This window comes from Hyla sarda, chromosome 1 (genome assembly GCF_029499605.1).
Source record: "Hyla sarda isolate aHylSar1 chromosome 1, aHylSar1.hap1, whole genome shotgun sequence".
In the NCBI taxonomy this organism is placed as follows: domain Eukaryota; kingdom Metazoa; phylum Chordata; class Amphibia; order Anura; family Hylidae; genus Hyla; species Hyla sarda.
In genome coordinates, this window is record NC_079189.1 from 121,911,552 (window position 1) to 121,921,493 (window position 9,942).

Genomic DNA, 9,942 nt, shown 5'->3' on the forward strand with positions numbered 1-9,942 from the left:
GTACCTGTTAATCTGTATCAAGCCTACATTCAGTGAAAGGCCAGGGAAAAGTGATCACTGGCTGTTGTTTCATGAAAATAAGTTTTCCAAGTGTACTGTAGCACACTTTTTTGCCCTCACACGTTCAAACCACATACCTACATCGAAGTAGTGCACTTTTTTGTACCTGTTAATCTGTAACAAGCCTACATACAATGAAAGGCCAGGGAAAACTAATCTTTGGCTGTTGTTTTATGAAAATACCTTTTCCAAGTGTATTGTAGCGAATTATTTTGCCGTCATACGTGCATACCACATTCCTACATCTAAGTAGTGTACCATATTGTACCTGTTAATCTGTCAAGGGCCTACATACTGTGAAAGTCCAAGCAAAAGTACTCAACGACTGGTGTTTTACAAAAATACAGAGTTTCTATGCATATTGTAGTGCATTTTTCTGCCCTCATCAGTGCACACCGCATACGTACTTCTAAGTAGTGTACAATTTTGTACCTGTTAATCTGTCAAGAGCCTACACAATCTGAAAGTCCAAGCAATAGTACTCACTGGCTGGTGATTTACAAAAATACAGAGTTTTTAGGCGTATTGTAGCGAATTTTTCGGCCCTCTTCAGTGCATAACGCATACCTACATCTAAGTAGTGTACCATTTTGTACCTGTTAACCTGTAACAAGCCTACATACAGTGAAAGGCTCGGGAAAAGTAATCACTGGCTATAGTTTCACGAAAATACGTTTTCCAAGTTCACTGTAGCGCATTTTTTTGCCCACATCAGTTCATACCGCATACCTACATCTAAGTAGTGTACCATTTTATACCTGTTAATCTGTCAAAGTCCTACATACTGTGAAAGTCCAAGTAATAGTATTCACCGGCTGGTGTTTTACAAAAATACAGAGTTTTTAGGTGTATTGTAGCGCATTTTTCTGCCCTCATCAGTGCATACCGCATATGTACATCTAAGTAGTGTACTATTTTTACTTGCTAATCTGTCAAGGACATACATACTGTGAAAGGACAGCCAAAAGTAATCACCGGCTGGTGTTTTAAAAAATATTACAGAGTTTTAGGCTCATTGTAGTGCATTTTTTTGCCCTCATCACTGCATACCACATACATACATCTAAGTAGTGTACTATTATGTTCCTGTTAATCTGTCAAGGGCCTACTTACTGTGAAAGGACTGCCAAAAGTAATCACCTGCTGCTGTTCTAGACAAATACTGTTTTAAAAGTAGTGAAGCATATTGTACTCCCCTCATATGCGCACTAAGTATGTCAGGCAGAGAAGTGCCAGGACATGCACAGAGGAGTGGCAGAGGCCTAAATCCTTCAGGCAGAGGTCGCAGCAGACTAGGGGTGAGTGGCAGCAGGAGTCGCAGCGAGAGGCTTGAACTCCCAATATCAGATAGCGGTCGTGTCTAGACCAGCAACCCATCTGCCGTCGTCAATTGATTAACACGGTAATCCACTTCATCACAAGTGACATTTGACACCCCCAGTCAACAGTCAATGAGTTCCTCAGACACAACCCTCAGTTGGCATGGCCTGGGAGCAGTCACTGTCCTCCCATTGCCTCTGTTCTATGCTGTTCCCTTTCCTACAGAAGTATCTTATGCTTTGGGTTCAGCTCCACTATTCACTGAGGATGATCTAAGAGAGGACAGTAAGCAACTTCTGTCCAGCCAAGTGGAGGAGACATCCTTCCTCCACTAGGTGGACAAGTAGTGATGAGGAGAGTGACATGGGAGGCGGTGTTGCCAGGGTTCAGGGTCCTGAAGCAGACACTGTTCAGGAACCTGAGGAGGACATCAATGACATCCAGACACTTGTTGATGATGAAGCCGATCGCAATTTGGAGCCGGGTGCAGAAGGGGCTTCATCATTATCACGAGAAGAGAGTTGCAGGTTGCCCTTGAGCCAGCAGCTGAGTCAGCAAGGTGGTAGCATGGTTGGCAGTCAGCATGGTGGCAGAAGTGGAAATTCTGGAGCCAAACGTGCCCAGGGAAGACATCCTGCAGCCTATCTTCCCGAGAGGTAGTGGAACAGGGGTTCCTGAAGACGGCCGCAGTAGCAGTTAATTAGTGCGGACTGTTGGTGGGAAAATCAACTACTCGAAGGTGTGGCAGTTTTTCATCAAGCATGTGGAGGAATTTCACATAGCCACATGCAAGATATGTTGGCAGAAGGTGAAGCGTGTCAACATATGCTTCGCCACCATAAAGCGGCCTGGGAGAACCATGACTCCGATGTAGTGGTCCAACCTGCTGCATCACCCATTTACACGCCGCTGCTTCTATCAGCCAGCCAAGGCTCAACCACCTCAGCTGAAAGGAGCTGTGTGTCATACCCTCCTTCTGTCGCTCCAGATGCTCCACGGGCAATTTGCTGCGATTGCTGAGCGACCACCGTGGATAGGTCAGCGAGACTCGGCAGCGGCACCTCAGCGGGATCCATGGCCGGATCTATTGTCACGATTCGGCTAGCTGGATGTGGATCCTCTGTGTCAGCGAGGGATTGGCGTGGACCGTGTCAGTGGACCGGTTCTAAGATGCTACTGGTATTCACCAGAGCCCGCCGCAAAGCGGGATGGTCTTGCTGCGGCGGTAGCAACCAGGTCGTATCCACCGGCAACGGCTCAACCTCGCTGACTGCTGTGAAGGCGTGGGACAGAAGGACTAGGCAGAGGCAAGGTCAGACGTAGCAGAAGGTCGGGGCAGGCGGCAAGGTTCGTAGTCAAATGGAATAGGCTTTGGACAACACTAAACGCTTTCACTGGCACAAGGCAACAAGATCCGGCAAGGAAGTGAAGGGGAAGTGAGGTATTATAGCCAGGGAGCAAGTGGAAGCTAATTAGGCTGATTGGGCCAGGCACCAATCATTGGTGCACTGGCCCTTTAAATCTTAGAGAGCTGGCGCGAGCGCGCCCTAAGGAGCGGAGCCGCGCACGCCAGGACATGACAGCCGGGGGCTGGGACAGGTGAGTGACTTGGGATGCGATTCGCGAGTGGGCGCGTCCCGCTATGCGAATCGCATCCCCGCCGGCAATGTCAGTGCAGCACTCCCGGTCAGCGGGTCTGACCGGGGCGCTGCAGAGAGAGAAACGCCGCGAGCGCTCCGGGGAGGAGCAGGGACCCGGAGCGCTTGGTGTAACAATAGCAAATACCGGTGACAAGTGTTCACTCAGGCAGGGAACCACCAGCGCTAGAAATCTGATTGTTTAAGGCAGGTCATTATTAACCTGTATCAAAAGTATACATGAATTTATTGTGACTGATTAGTACATAGATATAAAGTTATTATTAATCATATATAGGACAATATTTCAATGGATATTTTCAATATATTCATTCAAACCGAGGGGAACTAAAGTTTTTAAACTGAATATCCAATAGTTCTCACGGATCTTAAGGGAATTAAAGCGCTGGTTCGTTCCATTCGGAATATGTTCAATAGGGAACAGTTTGAAACCGGTAAAGTCACACTTATGAAATTGTAAAGCGTGCCTAGAAACGCTATGCAGGGTGTAGCCATTATGTCGAATTAATAAACACCGTAATAATGTCAATAATAGCTACACCCTGCATAGCGTTTCTAGGCACGCTTTACAATTTCATAAGTGTGACTTTACCGGTTTCAAACTGTTCCCTATTGAACATATTCCGAATGGAACGAACCAGCGCTTTAATTCCCTTAAGATCCGTGAGAACTATTGGATATTCAGTTTAAAAACTTTAGTTCCCCTCGGTTTGAATGAATATATTGAAAATATCCATTGAAATATTGTCCTATATATGATTAATAATAACTTTATATCTATGTACTAATCAGTCACAATAAATTCATGTATACTTTTGATACAGGTTAATAATGACCTGCCTTAAACAATCAGATTTCTAGCGCTGGTGGTTCCCTGCCTGAGTGAACACTTGTCACCGGTATTTGCTATTGTTACACCAAGCGCTCCGGGTCCCTGCTCCTCCCCGGAGCGCTCGCGGCGTTTCTCTCTCTGCAGCGCCCCGGTCAGACCCGCTGACCGGGAGTGCTGCACTGACATTGCCGGCGGGGATGCGATTCGCATAGCGGGACGCGCCCACTCACGAATCGCATCCCAAGTCACTCACCTGTCCCAGCCCCCGGCTGTCATGTCCTGGCGTGCGCGGCTCCGCTCCTTAGGGCGCGCTCGCGCCAGCTCTCTAAGATTTAAAGGGCCAGTGCACCAATGATTGGTGCCTGGCCCAATCAGCCTAATTAGCTTCCACCTGCTCCCTGGCTATAATACCTCACTTCCCCTTCACTTCCTTGCCGGATCTTGTTGCCTTGTGCCAGTGAAAGCGTTTAGTGTTGTCCAAAGCCTGTGTTCCAGACCTTCTGCTATTCCATTTGACTACGAACCTTGCCGCCTGCCCCGACCTTCTGCTACGTCTGACCTTGCCTCTGCCTAGTCCTTCTGTCCCACGCCTTCACAGCAGTCAGCGAGGTTGAGCCGTTGCCGGTGGATACGACCTGGTTGCTACCGCCGCAGCAAGACCATCCCGCTTTGCGGCGGGCTCTGGTGAATACCAGTAGCATCTTAGAACCGGTCCACCGACACGGTCCACGCCAATCCCTCGCTGACACAGAGGATCCACATCCAGCTAGCCGAATCGTGACAATAGATCCGGCCATGGATCCCGCTGAGGTGCCGCTGCCGAGTCTCGCTGACCTATCCACGGTGGTCGCTCAGCAATCGCAGCAAATTGCCCAACAAGTACAGCAGCTGTCGCAGTTGACCGCCACGTTACAGCAACTTCTGCCACTGCTACAGCAGCAACCATCTCCTCCGCCAGCTCCTGCACCTCCTCCGCAGCAACTGGCCGCTCCTAGCCTCCGCTTGTCCCTGCCGGACAAATTTGATGGGGACTCTAGACTCTGCCGTGGCTTTCTGTCTCAATGTTCCCCACATATGGAGATGTTGTCGGACCAATTTCCCACAGAACGGTCTAAGGTGGCGTTCGTAGTGAGTCTTCTATCTGGAAAGGCTTTGTCTTGGGCCACACCGCTCTGGGACCGCAATGATCCTGCCACAGCCACAGTCCAGTCCTTCTTCGCTGAAGTCCGTAGTGTCTTCGAGGAACCAGCCCGAGCTTCTTCTGCCGAGACTGCCCTGCTGAACCTGGTCCAGGGTAATTCTTCAGTAGGCGAGTACGCCATCCAATTTCGTACTCTCGCTTCCGAACTATCTTGGAATAACGAGGCTCTCTGCGCGACCTTTAAAAAAGGCCTATCCAGTAACATCAAGGATGTGCTGGCCGCACGAGAGATTCCTGCCAACCTGCAAGAACTCATCCATTTGGCTACCCGCATTGACATGCGTTTTTCTGAGAGACACCAGGAGCTCCGCCAGGAAAAAGACCTTGATCTCTGGGCACCTCTCCCACAGTATCCTTTGCAATCTACGGCTGTGCCTCCCGCCGAGGAGGCTATGCAAGTGGATCGATCTCGCCTGACCCAGGAAGAGAGGACTCGCCGTAGGGAAAAAAATCTTTGTCTGTACTGCGCTAGTACCGAACATTTCTTGGTGGATTGCTCTATTCGTCCTCCACATCTGGGAAACGCACGCACGCACCCAGCTCACGTGGGTGTGGCGTCTCTTGGTACGAAGTCTGCTTCTCCACGTCTCACGGTGCCCGTGCGGATTTCTCCTTCTGCCAACTCCTCCCTCTCAGCCGTGGCCTGCTTCGACTCTGGTGCCTCTGGAAATTTTATTCTGGACTCTTTGGTGAATATTTTCTGCATCCCAGTGACCCGTCTCGTCAAGCCGCTCTACATTTCCTCGGTCAACGGAGTTAAATTGGACTGCACCGTGCGTTACCGCACAGAACCCCTCTTAATGTGCATTGGACCCCATCACAAAAGGATTGAATTGTTCGTCCTTCCCAACTGTACCTCTGAAGTCCTCCTCGGTCTGCCATGGCTCCAGCATCATTCTCCCACCCTTGACTGGTTCACTGGGGAGATCAAGAATTGGGGCCCTGTTTGCCGCAAGAAATGCCTCACGTCTCCTCCCAGTCCCGTCAGGCAAGCCTCGGTGCCTCCTCCTACACCTGGTCTCTCCAAAGCCTATCAGGACTATACTTTGCCTCCTCATAGCCCCTGTCCTGGTAACACTCTGCCCCGAGCCAAGCTTCACCCTCTGCCCTCCCCCCCATTCCCACTCCTGCTGAACTGCTTACATTTGATGAGGAAACCCTACTATCGCTCCCAGTGTCCTCGTCCCACGTGAAGCACTTGCCGGACAAAAAAAGGGGGAGACCTAAGGGGGGGGGTACTGTTACGCCGAGCGCTCCGGGTCCCTGCTCCTCTCCGGAGCGCTCGCGGCGTTTCTCTCTCTGCAGCGCCCCGGTCAGACCCGCTGACCGGGAGCGCTGCACTGACACTGCCGGCGGGGATGCTATTCGCATAGCGGGACGCGCCCGCTCGCGAATCGCATCCCAAGTCACTCACCTGTCCCAGCCCCCGGCTGTCATGTCCTGGCGTGCGCGGCTCCGCTCCTTAGGGCGCGCTCGTGCCAGCTCTCTAAGATTTAAAGGGCCAGTGCACCAATGATTGGTGCCTGGCCCAATCAGCCTAATTAGCTTCCACCTGCTCCCTGGCTATATTACTTCACTTCCCCTACACTTCCTTGCCGGATCTTGTTGCCTTGTGCCAGTGAAAGCGTTTAGTGTTGTCCAAAGCCTGTGTTCCAGACCTTCTGCTATTCCATTTGACTACGAACCTTGCCGCCTGCCCCGACCTTCTGCTACGTCTGACCTTGCCTCTGCCTAGTCCTTCTGTCCCACGCCTTCTCAGCAGTCAGTGAGGTTGAGCCGTTGCCGGTGGATACGACCTGGTTGCTACCGCTGCAGCAAGACCATCCCGCTTTGCGGCGGGCTCTGGTGAATACCAGTAGCATCTTAGAACCGGTCCACCGACACGGTCCACGCCAATCCCTCGCTGACACAGAGGATCCACATCCAGCTAGCCGAATCGTGACAGCTATTTTTATACTCACTGCTGTCCTCAAAACAAACTTCTAGTTATTGGGGGGGGGGGGGGAATCCCCTATACAGTATCTATAATAGTGACATATTTATAATCTATTGACATCTCTGTTAATAACTTACTTTGCGAGTTGCGCTCTGCCGAATATCAATAAAAGTGCAGCCGTCCATTCATTCACAAATTTGTGATAGCTTGACCTCATTGCGTTGATGACGCCAGGCACGTCAGACACGTTACTCTGTTTACCGATATGGAGTGTTCATTCATAAAAAATCGAGTAAGGTGACACGTTTACTACACTGTTTACCTAGATCGGCGTTGGTGTTTCTTTCAAAAGAATTTGATTCTTTCTTTTTGATACAGACTGCTAATATATGTATACCATGCCGTGCAAAAGAAAAACTGTGTATTTTGGTAAGTCTGTTCATTTTGGTAATTTTGTGTATTCTGATTACGGAGCTTACGGCAATGAGTCTTTTCCATATCCGGGTCAAAAGTGTAATAACACTTTAATGGCAGATGTTTAATTATTATTATTATTTTTAACTGTTTGGTGCTTTTAAATTGTATAGAAGTAGGTTCCTTTTTAAGTTTGCATAGTTGTAATTTTATGATGTTTAAGAAATGTACTCGCACAGAAAGGGGATAGCCACGCCCCCCCCTGTTTGGTGTTTTTTTGTAAGTATAAAATGACCGCTACTTCCATAACCTGATACATCTGCAATTGAGAAAGGGTACGTAGTGACCCGAAACGCGTCTTGCCTTGATGTGACTGTTAAACTGTCTTTGGTCAATAAGGTTTTACTTGAATAAGAACAGAACATTGCCTTTACTGGAACAGCGCCCACCGTGGAGTTCTTTTTGCTTTCTGAATTCACTTCTGAAGGAAGGCTATTCCATGCATCCACTACACTCTCAGTAAAATAATATTTCCTGATATTACTTTTAAAAATTTGCCTCTCTAATTTAAAACTATGTCCTCTTGTGGTAGTTTTTCTTCTTTTAAATATGCTCTCCTCCTTTCTATCATATCACCTCTGTCTCTTCTTTCTTCCAAGCTATATATGTTAAGGTCCTTTAACCCGTACAGGATCTAGGGCGTATGGATACGCCTTCTGTACCTGGGTATTAAGGACCCAGGGCGTACAGGGAATTCCGGTCCCCGCCGCATGCTGGGCGGGGACCGGGGTGACTGCTGATATCGATCAGCAGGCACCCCGTGCAAATGCCCAGGGGGGACATCAGACCCCCCCCATGTCGGCAATCAGTGCAAATCGCAAGTGAATTCACACTTGTGATTTGCGCCTATTCCGGGTCATACAGGTCTATGGTGACACAGTGATCTGGAATATAAGGGGGATCGCGGTTGTCTATGACACCTACGATCCCCCTGAAGGAATAGGAGTGAGATGGCAGGGATGCCACCCCTCTTATCCCTACTATTGGTTGTCAAAAGCGACAACCAATAGCAGTTTGGGGGTGGGGGGTTAACTTTCATTTTCCCCATACTGCCCATCCACAATAGGTGGGGCAGAATGGGGAAACCGAAGGGGACCGGCGCCAGAGTCCACTTACCTGTTGGTGATCGGCGTGGGCGGCATGTCGTGCGGCTGGCTCCCTGGATCCGACAGAAGCCGGTAAGTTGCCTAGCAACTTCTAGAGGGCTACTGTCTGAGACCACTATACAGTGGTCTCTACACTGTAGCCCTCCAGATGTTGCAAAACTACAACTCCCAGCATGCCCAGACAGCTGCTTGGGCATCTGGGGTTTGCAGTTTTGCAACAGCTAGAGGTCTACAGTTTAGAGACCACTGCACAGTGATCTCTATACTGCCCTCTAGATCTTGCAAAACTACAACTCCTAGCATGCCCACACAGCTGTTTGCTGTCTGGGCATGCTGGGATTTGTAGTTTTGCAACATCTGGAGGTCCACAGTTTGGAGATCACTGTGCAGTGGTCTCTAACTGTAGCACACCAGATGTTGCAAAACTGCAAATCCCAGCATGCCCAAACAGCAAACAGCTGTCTCGGCATGCTGGGAGTTGTAGTTGCATAGCTCCAGCAGTTGCATAACTACATCTCCCAGCATGCACTTTGGCGATCAGTACATGCTGTGAGTTGTAGTTTTGCAACAGCTATAGGCACACTGGTTGGAAAATACTGAGTTAGGTAACAGAACCTAAATGAAGGTTTTCCAACCAGTGTGCCTCCAGCTGTTGCAAAACTACAACTCCCAGCATGCACGGTCTGTCAGTACATGCCAGGAGTTGTAGTTTTGAAACAGCTGGAGGTTTGCCTCCCCATGTGAACGTACAGGGTACATTCACACGGGCAGGTTTACAGTAAGTTTCTTGCTTCAAGTATGAGCTGCGGCAAATTTTTCGCCGTGGTGAAAATTTCTAGCAGGAAGCTCACTGTAAACCTCTGTCAGTGCAAACGTACCCTAAAAACACTAAACTACACTAACACATAATAAAGGATAAAACACTACATATACACCCCTTACACTGCCCCCCCCCCACCCCCCAATAAAAATGAAAAACTTATTGTACGGCAGTGTTTCCAAAACGGAGCCTCCAGCTGTTGCAAAAAAACAACTCCCAGCATTTCCGGACAGCCACTGACTGTCCAGTCATGCTGGGAGTTTAGCAACAGCTGGAGGCACCCTGTTTGGGAAGCACTGGCGTAGAATACCCCTATGTCCACCCCTATGCAATCCATAATTTAGTCCTCAAATGTGTATGGCGCTCTCTCACTTCGGAGCCCTGTCATATTTCAAAGAAAAAGTTTAGTGCCACAGATAGGGTATTTTCGTACTCGGGAGAAATTACACTACAATATTGGGGGGCTTTTTCTCCTTTTACCCCTTAGGATAAGGAAAAGTTGGGGGCTACACCAGCCTGTTATTGTAAATAAATA